The sequence below is a fragment of the Falco cherrug genome, chromosome 3 (genome assembly GCF_023634085.1).
Source record: "Falco cherrug isolate bFalChe1 chromosome 3, bFalChe1.pri, whole genome shotgun sequence".
Classification (NCBI taxonomy): domain Eukaryota; kingdom Metazoa; phylum Chordata; class Aves; order Falconiformes; family Falconidae; genus Falco; species Falco cherrug.
The window spans coordinates 56362531-56382031 of record NC_073699.1 but is presented as its reverse complement, the minus strand read 5'-3'; the positions used below and the strand labels follow the sequence as shown (position 1 = coordinate 56382031).

The 19501-nt window shown below is 43.0% G+C and overlaps 1 pseudogene; it reads right to left on the bottom strand.

Moving 5' to 3' along the window:
* Positions 1 to 19501, bottom strand: part of LOC129735586 (uncharacterized) — a 58816-nt pseudogene that overhangs the window by 26269 nt on the left and 13046 nt on the right.

Below are 19501 nucleotides of genomic sequence, written 5' to 3'. Positions count from 1 at the left end.
ATACAATATATGATGGTAGTAGAGGCTATAGGAGTAAAGGTGGAACTTCCAAGAGAAAATTAAGAGGCAGAATGAGATGTGGAAAAGACAAGAAAAAAGGGAAGGTATGCTACACATCAGGCCTTAAAATGTTATTTTTCTCTCTCCGTCACTGAATCCTTTCCAGTGCATTTAATAATACAATGGTTGAAATCTAATACACTAATTGGACTCGCTGTAAGACCTTGTGGAAAGATTATTAAAGTCCCCTGGTTTTGAGCACTTCAGTTACATCATATCAAATGTGGGCAGAAAGGAAAAAACCCTCCACTTCTCCTGTGCAGCGTTAGTGATATATAAAGCAAAGGAGAATCAATTTAATACATCACCACTGCAATGTGAATTTCTAGAACCATTGAGCTGAAAAGTACAATCCCACCAGTCTGGCACCATGAAAATGAAAGTTGATGTCTGCCTGGATCAATTTTATCATTAAAATAATGGCATCACTCTGGGCACAAGATTTAAAGCCTTCAAGGCTTTGGGGCAGACACACTCAGTAACCTACATACGAAAGTAGATTGATTGAGAGTGGCTGGAACATGCACATAAAGCTGACGTTTTTACCCATCTGGGCCTTTATCAAGACTGATAGGCTGAAATATTGTCTTTCTGAATGCTCCCACCGCTTTCATATGTAAGCTCCTGGGTTTGCATTACTCTTGAGGCTTTCACAAGGTGTATGCATGGTACATCTGATATGCCACCAGATATGTCTTGATGGTGCAAAGAAAATGACCTGAATTCATCCCCCACCTAGATGCCTCAGAAGGGACAGATTATTTTCACTCTTAAAACCTCTTTTTATAAACAAAGCAATCTAGACACCAACAGTAAACATTCTGAGAACAAACAACCTTTTGTGCAGATAAAATCTTTGGGCATCCATTGCCCAAACTTGATTATACAGGACCTTTTACCTAACCCTGGCAAGTGATACACCTAGCTTAAAACCTGCAAATCTCTGGCCCCTCTAGCTTTGCATGGAGGTGGTACCATTCAGCAGACATTTAGAATCACAGAATCATAGTATTATTTGGGTTGGAAAAGACCTTTAAGACCACTGAGTCCAACTGTTAACCCAGGTCTGCCAGGTCCACCACTTAACCATGTCCTTATGCACCACATCTACATGTCATTTAAATACCTCCAGTGATGGGGACTTCACCACTTCTCTGGGCAGCATGTTTCAATGCTTGACAACACTTTTGGAGAAGAAATTTTTCCTAATATCCAATCTAAACCTCCCCTGGTGTAGCACAAAGCCACTTCCTCTCATCCTGTTTCTTCTTACTTGGGAGAAGAGACTGGTCCCCACTTGCCTACAATCTTCTATCAGGGATTTGTAGAGAACAAAAAAGTCCTCCCTGAGTCTCCTCTTCTCTGGGCTGAACAACCCCAGTTCCCTCATCTTCTATTCATAAGACTTGTGCTCCAGACCCTTCACCAGCCCCGTTGCCCATCTCTGGACACACTCGGCACCTCCATGTCCCTCTTGCAGTGAGGGACCCAAAACTGAACACAATATTCGAGGAGCGGCCTCACCAGTGCCGAGTACAGGGGGACAGTCACTTTTCTATTCCTGCTGGCCACACTGTCTCTAATAAAAGCCAGGACGCTGATGGCCACCTTGGCCCCCTGGGCACACTGCTGGCTCATGTCCAGCTGGCTGTTGACCAGCACCCCCAGGCCCTTTCCCACCAGGTACTTCCCAGCCGCTCTGCCCCAGCCTGTAGCGCTGCGTGGGGCTGGTGTGACCTAAGTGCAGGAGCCACTTAAACAGGCCTTAGCTTAAGCCTGTTAAGGCCCTCGATTGAAATAAAGCAACTCGTTGGTAGTTAGAAGTGTGAAGAAAAGAAAGTATGGCAGTGAACTGAAATGAACTTGGGTTCATTTTAGGAAGTAAACAAAGGCTAATGAAAACGCTCATAAAGAAGAAAAAAACTTAATATGCTGTTATGAAAACATATAGTAATTATGAACATTAACAGCATTAGAGGATGGTGCATAGAGAATTGCTTGGTATTTCCCTGAAGATAAAAAGCCATCTGTGTGCATCAGGAATCATCATTTTTTGTTTCTCTGGGGTAGACGATGATATGCAATTGCTAAGCCTCCATTTACTATATACAAATGTTACTCTGTGCAACAGTGGCTGTCAGAAAGTGTTCCACACATAAAGGCAAAAATCAAGTGCCTAATAAGATAGATTCACAAGTTACCATTTAGGTGAACAAATCTAAGGAAAGCAAAAAAATTCAAGTAAATTAAGTGAATTCTATGGAATAAGATGCTTCTTAGCAAAATTTTCTCCTACTTCACTCCAAAATGTCAACAAGTTCCTACAGTATTTGAAGAAGTCAGGAGATACAGCTTGCATTACTGTGACCTTTGATTCCCAGTGATCAAGCCCTGCTTTGGTAGTCAGTAACAGCTGCTGTCGACGGCTTTGATGCTGAAGAGGAGACCACTTAAGATCTTGGTTTTGATCTAGCTTTTGCCATTGTCTTCTGATTACTGGCTCTTCCTTGGAGTTGCAAAATGCAAATGCCAGTTTTTGGCCCAATGTGCCCAATGTTATTTACTCATGAGAAACCACAATCTCAAATAACAAAATGTTTGGTCGAAAATTATAAAAATGTTCAGTCTGTATATTTTTAGAAAAAAAAGGACTTGTTACTGACTGAAAAGGGGAAACTGTAACTTACACCAAATTCTAGTATTTTAATATTCGGTTTTGTGTCCCAATGAAGGAGAAAAAATTAATTATCATTAAGTGAGGAACTAACTCAGAAAGGTATAATTTCAGGAATGCCAGCATTTTCTATCAAGATTGCAAACATTCCCAAACTGACATATTTTGATTAATAAGGCTGGCTTTGTGCATAGGTTTGCTCTGATGTTTTTTCATTCATTCTACCTCTTCTTCATGTATTGCTGTTTGCTCTGTCTTTCTAGGTTATTAATGTTGTTTTAACTTTTGAAAGCTCCAGTCTAATATCATTTACAACATACAACAAAATGAAAGAGCATATGAGTATACACTAATGTTTTCACTCAGAGCAGGAGTGTAGTTTTCAAGAAGGTCTCCTGGCCACCTGTACTTACCACAATCTGGTTTCCATCAAGGAATGGTTTTCAAGAAAGCAAACTGGATTGCTTTTGAACCAAACTGAACCAGAAACATAGGTGCTTTGGCTGCTAATGGGATTTTGGGGCTTTGAATCAGACTAGAACAAAATGCATAGGACAAAATATGCTACACAAAATGAGAGATGAATACCATGGCTCTTGGGTCCCCAGTTCTGACAGTTTTGCTCTGTGGTTACATACCTTTTGTGCCAAATTACTTGCTAATGTAGTTTACTATGACCCAATCACCTTAAAATCCAAGGAGGGAAGGCAAGAAGAAAATATGCATACATGTACAAAACCAACTGAGATGTAAAAGAATCATTATTCATATTGTAGGCAAGCAAGCAAGCTAGGAATAGTTTGTCTTCTGGCTCACTGCTTAGAGACCACCCACTAGATGACCGGTACTTCTTTTATCAACTGTAAGTTATTACTACATTTGAGATGGTGTCAGTGTGGGACTATTGAAACAGGAAACATCTTGATTTGCCATGAAGGTTAATTAAAATTATCCTGAAAAATATGGACATAATTAATAGTTTTCCATGTTCAGCACACCTGTTGGAAAAACACACTGTCCAATACATATATTGACAAATAACCCAACGTGATCACTTCAGAAGGCTAGAATGGAGACTCATTTGTTCACATATTAAACTGAAAAGTGATCATAGGAAAGTAACTGTGAGTTTAGAACTGTCACCAAATAGATTAATTCTCAAAAAATGACCCCACATATCCCCTTTTCAATGAGCAATTAGCCTGACTAAAATGCAAACTCAGAGGGTCAGAAGTGAGAGCATTATAATTGTTTATTTACCAACGGTCTTGCCATATATTTTTGAGTGTTTTTCAGTGCAAGAGGTGGCTTGAGAGCCTCTAGGGGCTGGGACCGTATCTTATGTTCCCAGTCAAATAATTATTGGGTTCACCACATTTTATAAGTACTTATGAATAGTGAAATGGTTTTAACTTGGAGTGTTGCATACAGTCTGGGTCATCCCAGTTCAAGATGGGTGAACTTGACCTAGAAAATGTACTGTAAGGGGATGCTGTGATGGTATGAGGAGTGGGGGAGCTCTTCATAATAGAAAACACCAGAAGATTTTGGCTTGCTTATGCTCAGAAAATGAAAGCTGGGAGGGAGTTAAACACAAGAAAGGACTTTCACAAAACTAGACGCTGGATCAGCCCTTTAACAGTGAGGTCAAAAAAGCCACCAGACTGGAAGATGGCACTTGATGAGCTTCTGAAAGGGGTTTTCAGACACTAGTGTCTGAGAGAGCCATGGGCTAGAGGTGATACACCAAGAGGTGTGATCCACTTCCAGCTTTCTAAACCTGTTCTTTATTTCCATACACAAGGCCTGTTTAAACTGTCTGCCCCGGGAGTAGACTGAGAAGCTGATTCTGGCTTCCAGTCACACATCGCCTGCTCCAGGGAGGAAACGTTGTGTGAGAGACTCAGCCTGCTTCTCCACCACAGCATCATTTTTTTGAGCAGTAGTCAAGTGAGAGTTGTAGATCAAATAGTAAATTATGATACTACTATAATAATAGTAACAGTGGAGCTGTTTTATACATTTATAGAATCATTAAGCCAAATGGCAAAGAAAAATGAGTCTCAAACCCAGCTGGTCAGAGTAAGCTCTTCCAGGTAGGAGTGATCTTCTTCATTCCACTGTGCCTAAAAATGGTCTCCCCTTTTGGCTTGGCCTGGCACAGTATCATACACAACTTACAAAATTCCATATTGACACCACCAGGACTTATTTTCAGACTGTCTTGCAATTTTCTATTGGAAACTTTTTGCAATTCCCCTTTTCCCTTTTGAACAAATAAGCAGATATTAGTTGCTGAAATAAATTTTTTAAATTTCAAAACCGGTCCAGTTCACTGTTTCAGCTGACTTCCATGCACAAACAAATGTAGAGTCATTTTGAAATCTACATTTATCACACATTTCTTACAGGCAATTTTCTGACCCCCCAGAAAAGCTTTTTACTGCTTTATACATTCCCCCTGGATATTCAGCTGTATCAGTTGCTATTGATGGAGTTGTCTGAGTTTCTTTGAAACTGTGTTTTTTGTCAGGGAAATCTTGCATTCTAGATCTCTATGCGATTTATCCGAGATGCTGTCAAATTAATAAAGTTTCACTTTAGCTGCCAGAAAAAAATCTATGTGGTGGTTATCCCCATGACGATTTAACTAGTCGTTGTGTAGGTGGTGATAAGTGAATAGAAAAGGGGGCAAAATGGTTCTCACACAACATAGCTTTTAACCTCATCTTTTCTTTCAAGCTGCTCTGGCCTGTGGCCTGTGGCCTTTTCATTTCAGCTTGATTCAGTTAAGGGTTTCTCTTCTCTTTCACGTCCAGGGAAAAAAATCCCCACAAAACAGGTCCATGTATCAGGCTGGTCACCTTTGTAGCAATTATATTTTAATGCCATTCTGGTACCAAAGCCAGGCTCTGCTGGGTGCTGTCACGGAAGTGCTAGCACCAAAAGGGGAAAGGCAGCTTTTCCAAGCAATTCAGTATTTCTCTGCCACTTTTATAATGTCTCTCACTCTCTTAGTTTTTCCTCAGGCAATGGGACTGTGAACTTCAGAAATATGCAAGTTTAATTCAGCTGCTAATACTGAGTTTAGCTGCTTCTGAGATTATTTATTTATGTATTTGGAAATGAGTGTATGCAAAAAGTTCCCTATTAAATGCCCTGACTGTAAACCCTTCATCCACAGAGTGATTATTGCATGTCTGGGACAAAGTCGATATAGTCTATTACTGGGTTGCATTAAAACCAAGAAGGAAAACTTAAGAAATTAAAATGAACAGGTTTTTTTGCCCCCAGAGAATGGGAAAAGCTTTGCCAAAATAATTTTTTTTCCAGGGAGTTTTGTATTTTTTTCATGTATAAAAGCATGAAAAAATGCTGGTTACCTTTCCTCAGTAGCCCTAGATATTTGATGCAGTTTAGTCTGTGGACTATTGGTATAGCTGAATTAAATCTATGACAACTCAGGGGCTGCCTGAGCACTAATTGCCAAGAAACATTTTTCTCTTGTCTCCTGTGAGCTGAAGGAAGAAAACGGTTTCAGTCATTCCAGCTTGAGGCTCAGGGCAAACCCGCAGCTCCGCTGCAGACTTTCTGCACGTGCAGGACATGGGAAGCATCTTAGGACCCAGGCACACAGCTCTCAGCCCAAACAGGATTTTTCAGAACTTGTGATGGTAGCTTTTTGTAGCATCCAAATGTCTGCCAGTGAAGGTCCAAAGTGGCCAAGCTCCTGTCTCTGTAATCTCCCAGCAACAGCATGCTTTTCCTTAGCTTCCCTTGTCCTTAGGTCTGAGCTGTATCTGCAGCCCTGGGTTCAGTGACCCATGCTTCCCCTGCAGCAAAGGCAGGATCTCAGCACACTGGGGGCTGAACGAGGTCTGCAATGGCCTGGCAGAGCTGGCCTCTCCTCAAGAGATGTCAGGGCAGTGTCCAACCTGCTCCAGGATGTAAGAATGCTACTTCATGCTACCAAGAGTTTTTTTCACCCTCTTACAAGCCCAAATCCTCAGCTGTCTCCTGCAATGGAGTGCTGGAACCTCTCTGAAGACTAGTGAGAATCTGCTCCCTCTTGTGCAGCACTGCTCAGGTCCCTGGGGGCAATCTCTGTACCCTTTTCTTGGCTGCCTAAGATGATTTGAACTGTGACTTTTACCACCCGGTGCAGTGCCCTGTGCATGGGGGTGTGCACATCTGCTCCCTCTCCATCCTGCTGTGGGCATTCCCTTTTGCACGAGCTGCACCTTTGACATAAACTCAATGAGTGAGGTGTTTGTTGGAAGAAAGACCTGCATTCAGGGCCATTCCTTCTTGAGGGACACTCCTTAAGATTAGGATTTTCTCTCTCTTTGAGACCTGACTTGTACATAATTACTCCACACTAAGTGGGACTGCTTCTCCAGGATGTAATGAGTGCTCCTGTCCCCCTTCCCACTGCCATCACCTGGTCGTCTCAAGGCTGCTTCCAACTTTTCTCTGGCAGAGGAAGGGATTACTCCTCTGTCTCCCCCTGACAGCTAACACTTTGGAAAAGCAGCACAGGGAACAATGTCCTTACCACCCGTGCTGCTCTTTGAGTGGCCTTTATGTAGTGTCCAGCTTGCTGGCTGGCACTCAGAGTGCTTTTTGTGTTGAGTCATGCAAAGAGGAGAGGTGTGGAGAAATGTCTGCTGCATGAGCAACAGCGGGGCTGATGCATGAAATTGGTGCCAACCTGCTCAGCTCTGTCAAGAGGAAAAGTGCTCAAGGGCAGCCCTTCAAGGCTCTTAATGAAATTAAAACTGAAGATGTAGACACTTCTGTATAGAAAACTCCTAAAGGGTTTGAGACGGGAGCTGAGACATGGTGACTGGATGATCTAAATGTGGGATTTTGGCACTGATAGCTGCAGCTTTAAAACATTGCATGATTTTTTTAATGGGCTTAGTTTATAGATCTTGCTGTAATCACAGAATCAGAGAATGGTCAGGATTGGAAGGGGTGTCTGGAGATCATCTAATCTACGCCACCACCACCCCCCCCCCCCCCGCTAAAGCACGTTCTCCTAGAGCAGGTTGCACAGAATCATGTCCAGGTGTGTTTTGAATGTCTCCAGAGAAGGAGACTCCACAGCCTCTCTGGGCAGCCTGTGCCAGTGCTCTGTCACCCTCAAGGTAAAGGAGTTTTTCCTCATATTCAGGTAGAACTGCCTGTGCTGCAGTTTGGGCCCATTGCCCCTTGTCCTGTCACTGGACACCACTGAAAAGAGCCTGGCCCTGTCCTCTTGACACTCACCCTTAAGATATTGTAGACATTGATAAATCTCAGTCTTAGAGTCTTAAGTCTCAACCTTCTCTCCTCCAGGCTAAACAGGCCCAGTTCTCTCAGCCTTTCCTCATTGGGGAGATGCTCCAGCCCCTTAACCATCTTCACAGCCCTCTGCTGGACGCTCTCCAGTAGTTTCCTGTCTCTCCTGAACTGGGAGTCCCAGCACTGGACACAGCACTCCAGATGCAGCCTCACCAGTGCAGAGTAGAAGGGGAGGACAACCTCCCTAGACCTGCTGGCCATGCTCCTCCTGATGCCCCTCAAGATACCACTGGCCTTCTTGGCCACCAGGGCACACTGCTGGCTCATGGCCAGCTTGCTGTCCACCAGGACTCCCAGGTCCCTCTCTGCAGAGCTGCCTTCCAGCAGGTCAGCTCCAGCTTGTACTGGTGCATGGAGTTCCTCCCCAGGTGCAAGACCTCACACTTGCCTTTGCTGAACTTCATGAGGTTCCTCTCCTCCCACCTCTCCAGCCTATCCAGGTCTCACTGCATGGCAGCACAGCTTTCTGGTGTATCGGCCACTCCTCCCAGTTTTATGTCATCACCAAACTTTCTGAGGGTGTGCTCTGTCCCTTCATCTAGGCCATTGATGAATAAGTTGAACAGGACTGGACCCAGTACTGACCCCTGGGGAGCACCGCTAACCACAGGCCTTCAACTAGACTCTGCGCTGCTGATCACAACCCTCTGAGCTCTGCCATTCAGCCAGTTCTCAATCCACCTCACTGTTCGGTCACCTAACCCACACTGCCTGAGCTTACCTGTGAGGACATTATGGGAGACAGTGTCAAAAACCTTCCTGAGGTCAAGGTAGGCAACATCCATTGCTCCCCCCTTGTCTACCCAGCCAGTCATTCCATCACAGAAGGTTATCAAGTTGATCAGGCATGATTTCTCCTTGATAAATAAATCAATGTTGACTACTCCTGAAAACGCTCTTCTCCTCCACATGCTTACATATGACCTCCAGGATGAGCTGTTCCTTCATGTTTCCAGGGATGGAGGTGAGGCTGACCAGCCTGTAGTTTCCTGGGTCCTCCTTGCTCTTTTTGAAGACTGTAGTGACACTGGCTTTTCTCCAGTCCTCAGGCACCTCTCCTGTCCTCCACCACCTTTCAAAGATGACGGAGAGTGGCTTGACAATAACATCTGCCAGCTTCCTCAGCACTTGGGGGTGCATCCCATTGGGGTCCATGGATTTGTGAGTGTCAAGTTTGCTTAAATGATCTCTAACAATATTCTTCTCAACCAAGGGAAAACCTTCCTTTCACCAGACTTCTCTTGCCTCCAGGGTCTGGGAAACCAGAGGGCTGGCCTTGGTGGTAAAGACTGAGGCAAAGAAGGCATTTAGTAACTACCTTCTCTGAGTCCATCAGCAGAGCACCTACCTCATTCAGCAGCGAGCCCACATTTTTCCTAGTCATCCTTTTCCAATCAATAGGGCTGAGGTACTTTCACATGCTTAGGGACCTTCACTTTAGGGCTTCGCCTCCTCACTTGTAATATGGGAAAGTATAAAACGAGGTGCTGTATGGGATCACACTTCCACAGTATGGTAGGAACAGAAAGTGAAGAAAGCATGTGAGATGGTCAAAACTAGGGAAGACACAAGCAGGGAATGTGAGGTCAAAAGGAACTACTTAAGGCAGAAGATACGAGTGCTGAGACCAGAGCTACCTCAACAGCGGATTTTCAACTTGATTTGGTCTGTGAGTAAATCTCACCCAGGCTGCACCAAGATGCAAGATGTCTCTTAAAGTCCTGCAGAGATTCTATATTTTCTAGCATCTTCCCAGTCTCCTGGAGAACAGCTGCTGGTCACTGTCAGAGTTACCAGTCCTGAAGTCAACATATAGCAGCTGCCACAGTGCTTTCTGCAGAACGCTCCTCAGCAAATTACCGAGTAGACCTTCACAGAAATTAAATTGCTGTGGCTTAGCCTGTAATGTAATCAATAGTCGCATCACTGTGTTATGTGGATGTAAGTGTCTGGTTGCTGAAAGATTATCCAATACAATGTGGTTTAGGTTTATATGTCATTATTTAATGATCATTAGGCCCCTAAGGATCAAAAGTTACCTTAAAAGTCCAGCTGCCAGTGATGCTGGAATATTTGCCTATCACATTAATGAATGACTGGTGAAAGTTTCTACATCTAAGGACCAGTTTAGAAATCATTTACTTTCAAGTTTTCATATTGCAGGAAAGTATTCTGTACTTTTTTTTTTTTTTTGTTGTTGAAATTCACCTGCTGGTGATGGAGCTAACAGCTGGCTGCATGTGAAGGGTTCAACAGAGTGCTAATTAAAATCAATTACATGTTGATTGACCTGCCTTACCAATAAAACATCCTGGCCCACTTTGAATGCCTCATAGATCTCTGCTGGGGCTTGTCTGTAGTGGGCATTTGCTTTTGCCCTGCTGTAGCTATCACTAACTCAAACCATTATTGATTGCACACCAGCTTTTACAATTTGCTCTGGTAGGATGTTCTTGTGTAGTCCTGCTGGCATGCCAGCACTGGGTTGAAAGATCACCCAAAGAAGGGGGACTGGCTTTCTGTTTTAACGAGGTGGAAGTTTCTGTTGATGGGGGTTCTTCTGGCGAGTTCCTAATGGTGTGATCAATGGCATGTAACGAGCACAAGGGTGCAGCAGTCTACACTGCGCTGCGCGATGCTGGGTTTGCATAAGTACTGGGATTTAGGTTTTTCTGACCCTTCTACCTTATTTTTGATGAAATAAGATTCAAATTTAAAGAACAGCTTCTACCTCTAAGGACCTCCTGAGGCAAGTAAGTCCTTAACTGTTTACAGCTGCCCCTGCAGCCACTGCCACTGTCAAGGGCAAAGGTTTCTTTTGAAATGGTTTTGCCTTTTCAGACTTCATTGGTAAGTGATGTCATGTGAAATGGCAACTATGGCCTTCATGTATAGTGCAGGGAAGCAGACAAATGTGAAATACGTATGTCATTTGTGTACTTCTGTTTCTGCAACATATGTTCTCTCACTGACAAGTTTTAATACTTTTTAACAGATACATTCGCGTTCAATTCTAGCTGTAAAGTTCAGATTCAGAGCAGGACCTGGAGTCTCTGAAGCATTCTCTTTTGGATCATACTAGGGATTTACATTGATATTATCTTGATACAGTGAGACTAATTGCAGGGTGTGTAGAAAGCATTTCCTTTTACCAGCGCTTCAGAATAATTCAATGTACTCTATGATAACTATGAGCATCTTACTTTCCTTCTTTATAACATACTGCTCTAAGTACAGCAGTTTGCCTGTTCCTGCACATCTCCATGTGCTCAACTGTTCCATTCTCTTTGGTTCCTTTCATACAGAAATCACATCAGACTCCTATTCATCTTGTTTCCTGCCTCTGCTGTATCCTTTCAAAAACTGGGTGTACAGAATGCTGTAGCTGCAGCATGAGCATGATTGATGCTTATTGTGGGACTGTGTAATCTCTACTTTCTTTTCCTCTCTTTAAAAATCAGGATAGTATTCACCTATTTCTCTTTTAAAGGCAATTAAATTCTGAGCAGAACTTTTCATTAAATGATCAACAGTGCTGCTTGGGGACTTCTCCTTAAACATCAGCATAGCTGCATTCTTCATGTGCCAGTACAAAATGCCTGAGGTCACACTACACAGTCCTCCATTTTCTAGTGTCAGATATTAGCACTTAAAATTTAACAACTGATGAACACATTTTGCAATTGGCTGCATTTCTCCATTTTATTCTCTTCTTAGATTTTGATATCCCTGGCAGGGGATGTAGGAAATGAAGGAGACAGTCCTTCAGACTGTGAATTATCCAGGAGTAACAATAAGACCTGTAATGGCTGTGCATTAGAGGCAGAGGAGAAGGAGACCAACTAGGGATCCTTTTCAGTCCAGCAGTTGAGCAACTCTATATTTATCCTAAATGTAGAAAGATGTGGATTTTCATTTGATGTGATGAAAAGGTGGATGTATTTGGTTTACACGGCAAGGTTTTGGTAGCAGGGGGGCGGCATGTTTGGCTTCTGTGATAAGAGACCAGGAGCTGCCCCCATGTCAGCCAGAGTTGGCTCCAGCTGGCTCCAGGGGTAGACACACTGCTGCCCAAAGCTGAGCCCGTCAGTGATACTGGTGGCGCCTCTGTGATAATGTATTGAAGAAAGGGTGAAAAATGCTGCACAGCATCTGTGATAGTGAAGAGAGAGAAAAATGTGAGAGAAACAGCCCTACAGGCATCAAGGTTCATGAGGAAAGAGGGGAGGAGGTGCTCAAGCTGCTGGAGCAGATTGCCCTGCAGCCCATGGAATAGACCACGATGAAGCAGGATGTCCCCCTGCAGCCCCTGGAGAAACATGTTGAAGCAGATATCCACCCTGCAGCCTACGGTGGACCCCACACTGGAGCAGGCAGACATGCCCTGAGGGAAGTTGCAACCCATGGGAAGTCCAAGCTAGAGCAGGCTCCTGGCAGGAGCTGTGGCCTGCACAGAGGAGCCCACACAGGAACAGGTTTTCTGGCAGATACTGCAGCCCATGGCAGACCCACACTGGAGCAGTCTGTTCCTGAAGGACTGCACCCCCTAGAAAGTACACACACTGGAGCAGTTCTTGAAGAACTGCAGCCTGCAGGAAGGACCTGTGTTGGAGCAGTTCATGAAGGACTGTATCCTGTGGGAGGGACCCAAAGCTGGAGCAGGGGAACAGCATGAGGAGGAAGGAGTGGCAGAGATGAAGCACTATGAACTGACTGCAACCCCCATTCCTCATTCCCCTGGCACTGCTCAGTGGAAAGGAGGATGTAGAAGAGTCAGGAATGAAGGTGAGTCTGGGAAGAAGATGGTTTTAGTTTTATTTTTTATTTCTCACTTTCACACTCTATTATTAATTGGCAATACATTAAATTAAACTTCCACAAGTTGAGTCTGTTTTGCCCATGACAGTAACTGCTGAGAAATCTTTCTGTCCTTATTCTTGACCCACGAGCTTTTCATCTTATTTTCTTCCCCTGTCCTGCTGAGGAAGGGGAGTGAGAGAGTGGCTGGGTGGGCACCTGGTGGCCAGCCAAGGTCAACCCACCACAGCAGGTAATACACAAATACCTTATAATTAAACTGTAATATTTAACCATAGTTGTCTTTCTATAGATGAATATAGACGGACTTGCCATACGCTCCTGGTCAGCTTCCTTTCTACCTGATCTTGACTGAATGACCAAGCACAGGTGTAAGTCAGAGGAGACCTTCCTTATATTTCTCTTCTTTTCATTCTGACCACATTATATGAACCCATGGTACATGAACCAAGCACAAAAACTACAGTAGTTAGAACTCTGAAGGGCTTTAGTATTGCATTAGTGAGCTTCACTCCCCTTGGTATAATATAAAAATGGCAAAGATGGTATGGAATGAGCATTTTTAATAACTCTCCTAAGTGTTCTATTAACTGCCGTGTATCATACAAATGAGATGCAGAAACTAGGGAAGCATTTTCAGTTGCTGAGTAAAAACAATTTAGGGTGTAAATGTACTTCCAGATCTGCACATAGGAATCCTGCCAATTAGGCTTCTGTTAATTTTAATTAAAAAAAAAAAAAAAAAAGTTTTAGGGGAGAAATTTGTGACACAACAGTTCTAGAAATATCCTTGTATCTAGTCAGTGTGCTTTCAAGGCTAAGAATAGCCTGCAATCTGTGCCATACTGTAATGGCTGACGGTCACCTCCCTGTGTTGAACAGAAGTGAGGCCTCATGCTGGCTCTCCGAGATGTCTTCTGTCCCTAGTTTTCACCTGAATGCCTTCAACCTCAATATCTGAGACCTGTCAATGGCCTTAGAGAGCCTTGATCTTCAGACACATCTGCAGTCCCTCACAGGGGCTGGTGGAACCAGCTTGGAGTGAAATTTCTAGGAAGATTTTTTTTATATATATATATATAAAATATATACATGTCTATGAGTAGAAAATGCTTATGCAGCTAATTAGAGGTAGCTATGACATTTTGTGGCATGTTGATATAATGTCATTAAAGTGAAAGGTCTGTCAAACACCTGCTGCTCTCTGCGACCTCCTACCTGGCAGCACTGCAAGGACAGAGATTAGAGGCATGCACAGCAGAAAAGCTGCTGTGTGGCATGCTTTTATTTCAGTCAGTGTATGCCACAAACAGCACAAAATACTGTAATCTTTATTGTTTTCCATTCTCCTTTAAAGTCCTTGGCGATTGTATTTCCCTTTGTCAGTACATTGATACCATTGTGAAGAGGGATGATACTTCTTAATAATATATCTCTCCCCTTTGCTCTCTATTTTCTTATTTGTATTGGGAAAAATGGATTAAAGAAGTGCATTTTGCTTAGGAGGCACAAAAATTCATGACTATCCTGATCTTTTTCTGGAAGGATCAGGGGAAGACTTGTACATTGACCTACTATTGATTATCTCTTTCAAAAATGTTATGCAGAAAAACCTGTTAGACTTTCTGTATAAAATCTGACCTTTAATAAAAGGCTAATCATGCTCTAGAAAATAAGAAATATAATGTTTTAAATAAGAAATATAATGTTAGGTACCAGTGTAATCAGGAAAACCACTGTGTTGACCAATGTGAACGACTGTTCTGAATTTGAAATAATAAGAACATAACTGCAGATGCCAGGATTATGGAGTTTATACTGCTTGGATATTTCCTAAGGATCACCAAAACCTCCCACCAGATCTGAACTGGGGCAGTGGGCAAATGCATTTCTGACAAGGAGGAATTTTTAGGGGTTGCATTTTCCTGCTCACATGCTAGGACCGGCTGGGCAAGTATCTCCTTGACAGTAAAAACATACACAATGAGATTTCTTGAGATGGATCATTGGTCATCATATAATATGTCTTGATGTACCTGGTAAATGGAAAGGATAAGCATAGGCTACCATCTAGTGGATACATTGTAAAATTATTACATTTGTATTTAGCCTGTTTTGTGACTTGAATGGCTAAACCAAAGAAAATCAATTCACCTTTTCTGTGCTGAAGTGCCACCTGAAAGCACTCTGACCATGTATGCAATCAGACTGATTTTAAAAAATCTTGCTGTGCTTTCTTCTGATACCTCAAAGCAGCTCTGCTATTCCCAAAGCTAAAGGAGATGAGGCAGATAATACCATTTTTGACAGGTGTCCTTATTCCTCATTCACCTGTAGTAATAGGATATGAGCATACAGCCATACATTAGTGTCTGTAAGGCAGTGTTAGGGTATAAAGCACAGGGAGAGGTCCAAGACAGACAAAATAGAGGAAATAAGACATTTAACTCGAATATCATGGTGCATGTCTGAAGGCACGATGTGAAATACCCAGTGTAATAGTCAAGACTCAGCAATCGCTAAGGAAATAGTACCAAGTCCAATTTTGTTCGTATCTCCACTATATCCAACTGACTTCAGTGCAGTAATTTCTAACCTGAACTGCCATGCTTGCCTCTGGAGGAATAAGGCCTCAGATGCATCTTGATATACTGATGTACCTCTATATACACTATGCTCTTTGTGCAATGTAAGAATAAATAGTATAAGTCATGCAAATTGTGACTCCCAACTCTAAACTAAATTGGTTTAATCATCACTGCAACTGGACAGACAGAAAGGGAATGGAACTGCTAGATGCAACTACATGTTTTTGTTACTCTGAGAGCTGCAGCTCAGCTGTAAAGGACATGGTATTAAATGCAAAATGTATGGGTAAAGAGCTGGGGACCAGGTTCCTTAAATGAAGATTCTGGTTACAGAAAATACTTGCATAAGAGAATGAAAGATAAACACAAAAATAGAGCAGCCTGGTCTGTCAGGCTTGTGGATTACACGGATGATGCTCTGTTCTGATCAGATGATGTTAACTCCCTGTGATAGTGGCTTCAAAATCGTTTGTCATTGTCTAATGACAATGAGACAAGACAGATCTATCCTAACAGGTATGTCTAAAAATCAGTTTCTTCAACAACGGAAATATGAGCTGGTCTGTGTGTCAAACCAATTTGTGCTGCCTGCTGACCTACCTTGACCTTCCATATTGGCACAGAGAATAAAGGGTGTGTGCTGTGGGATGAGCACATGGTATGTGCCTCCCTGCAGGGATGTGCTATGAGCTGAAGCAAGTGTTGGGAAGGATGCTGGAGCCTCTCTTTCTCTCAGCAGTGAACTGGTATTGGGGCATGGGGACAGAAATTGCTATCTTTATGGACCTGTAGCAGTTGGCTGTTTCTCTGAAGCAAAGATGTAGGTTGTGGACATGACAAGCCAAATCACCAGATATATTCCAGCTAGCTTTAAACTAGCTGTCTCCAGTGCTGTTAGCAATACAACCGTGTGAGCACACGGTTCAGTATAGGTATTTACCAGCTATTTTTCCACTTAGCTTTTTGGGCAAGTTATGCCACTTCTGCGGTTCCAGTTAACTGAAATGAGCCTAGGCAGCCACCTCTATATTACAAATTCTTTCCTAGATGGATGGTAACCATAATAACATGAAAAATACAGGGTTCATATCTACCTCATTAAATGTGCCAACAGCTGCTTTCTTTAACTCATTACCTGTGTAGCTTTGGACTAGCCTGGCTGAAGGTTTCTCAGTCTCTTGTAGCTGTAGCTGATTTGACAGCTCAATTTCTGTACCTAAGGAGACATACAAAGCAGCAGAAAGAGGATGTTGAAAATGAAGCTTCCTCACAGTCAAATTCAGGTGGACAGTTTAAATTCTGCCAGCCTGGAACAGCAGTTCCTCCCTAGAGGTAGCAGCCTCCTCTCCCGTCCGTTGGTTTCTGGCTGGAAGCTGGAATTGGAAGGGAAGTCTTCTGGCTGCATGATGTTTCCTTCTATCTGTTGAAGGCAAGAAACAGCACAAAAAGCATTAGGTTAGCAGGCAAAGTCCAAATCAAGAATCCTTCAAGCTGAACAGTAGGATGTAGCAAATACCAAGGCCTGAGGTTTATTGTTAAAGCCCACGGGACTTGGTGACAAGGCACTGAGACTACAGAAAAATACAAATACATAACAAGAGTTGTGGAAACTCTCCGCCTCTGATAAGGTAGAAACGCTTCACTTTTACAGACTTTTATATTTCTGCTCCTCAGAAACCAAAGAAATCCTCTTCTAGATTTTTATAATAGCCTTTTTCCAACTTATCTTAGCCCACCAAGGTCATACCAGTGAAGTTTGGTTCCCAAAATAACATTCCTAACTTTCATAAAGTGTGCCCAGGTAGCATATTTTTAGATAGGTCTGTCCAAATTGACCTTCTGTAGGAGTCTCTTTTCCATGGGTCACCTGTTGCCTGTTACCCATCACAGCAACAGCACTGTAAGAATAGGCATTCCTGAACGAATACTGAGAAAAAAACATTCCTGGTTTATAGAGGAATAGGATATGATTACCTCTGGTGGTTTAGCTACCTTATTATCCAAAGAGTAAAAATTATGCCTAGTGCTACCAGAAGGATTCCCAAATTGTAAGAGAAGTCTTAGTACATCACCAAAGTTCTGCAAAAATGCAAAAATTAAGAACATAATAGTATTTGTACATATGTGAGCCGGTTTTTTTCTGAATTGCCAATGATATCTGAATCCTTATAATGCTTCTCCAGAAAAAAAAGCTGGTACCAATAACCGCAAACTTCTTGGATTCAGTATAGTGGAGGTGTAAACATGGAATAAGTTCTCAAAATTCAGCAAATCAAGGATAATATATATCCAGAGGACAAATTTTAGTGAATTGGGATGTTTTGTGAGAAAGATGTGAATAATAAAATTTACTGGCATGGAAAGGAGCTGTAGACTCCCCAAGACAGCAGAGCTGAGGCACAGCAGCTCATACATCTCGGGAAACGAGGAGGGAAGGACAAGGTGCTGAAGAGGCAAGGAGGAGAAAAGAGCAAGACTCTTTATACTGACACGTTGATAGTGAGCTTCCCAGAATGGAGAAGTTTTCTTCTGATCCTTTTACTTAGTCTGGTTTCTGTCTGCAGTTATGAAGATCTACTTCTCTTGAATAGACATTTCTCTCTGCTTCTGCAGTTGAATGTTCACCCCTGGTTGCACCAGCTCACAGCCATGTGCTTATCTCTGTTTTGGAGAATGAAAACGTTTTAAAAGCCTTTCCCCCATTCAGTCTGTGTGACCTTGCATTGAGCAGAGCTAAGCAAACATTCAGAACAAAATCCAAAAGTGAACCTGAAACCTGCCTTTGCATTTTGTTATGGACTTGAAACTGAATTTTACCATAAGTTTTATGAGCCTAGACTGAGCTGGAGGGGATCTGGGCTGATTTAAGGTTTTACAGGGAACCATTTGATACTCAGAGGCCTAATGTGAGTTTGGCCTGAAACAAAGCAATCCTTGGCTGACTTCAGTCAATTGAATCCCATATCCAAGGTGCAATCCAAGGGCTGTGTAAACCTGGGGCAAATTGAAGCTAGCATGTGCACGCATTCACGCGCACACACATGGCATCAGCACACATCACCAGATTCTACACGGGATTGTGGCTCTGTTGAGGAGCATCAGGACGTGTCTCCTGAAGTACCACGCCGGAGCTGAGCACGCTGGCAGGATCTGAGGTGTGGACAACTAAAGCTCAGACTCTGCCCTTCTATAAACAAACCCCTCACTCTCTGTATGTTTGTGGAGTAATAGTGACATCCTGTGGCCAGTCCCGATTAGTCCCAAGCACGGACAGGCAGTTTATTCCAACCGGTGCTAGACCCGAGGACCTGCTGGGAGAAAGGATGAAGGCAGAGCTGGAGAAGGAAAAACTCCATCCTTCCTTAATCCAGATGTTAAATTTCAAAGGAGAGGAAAGAGTTACAACACGCTTGCTCTTTAGTCATAATCCAAACATTATGGCCTTTAGCTAATTTAAATGTAAAGTGATTTTAAACATGCTTTCTGAAGCTCAGCATAGAAATGAATACCCATGGGAGCCACTGGGTGTAGCAGCTGAAAGGGGGAATAAGGGAACTGAGCTCGGAGCCTGGTGGAAGGAGAGGCCACCAGTGAGGTGGGAGGCAGGGATGTCTGAGACCATCCTCCAGAGCCTTCTGAGATGATCCAAACAAACCAAGTACAAAGGTACAAGCAGGAGGTAGCACTGAAATGGAAGAGCAGTTTCATTTCCCAAGCACACTGTATTTCGATGTTAACAGGCATGGCCGTGGCATTGTGGCAGGTTCGGTGAGGGACGGCGCTTTTTTTTTCTTTGCAGTTGACATGTTCTTGCTCAAGTACGGAGGAAATATACTGCCAGGTGAGTCAAGTATAACACTTGCCCAGAAAAGAGAAAATTTAAGAGGAAAAAAAATAGGTGTAGGGCAGCCAATAAATTGTCAATGAAGAGAGAAAGCAGGCAAAGAGAGCAGCTGGCTAGAGCCCAGCAGAAGAAACTCAGTGCCTGGGAGACCAGCTTTCTGTGCTACATTAT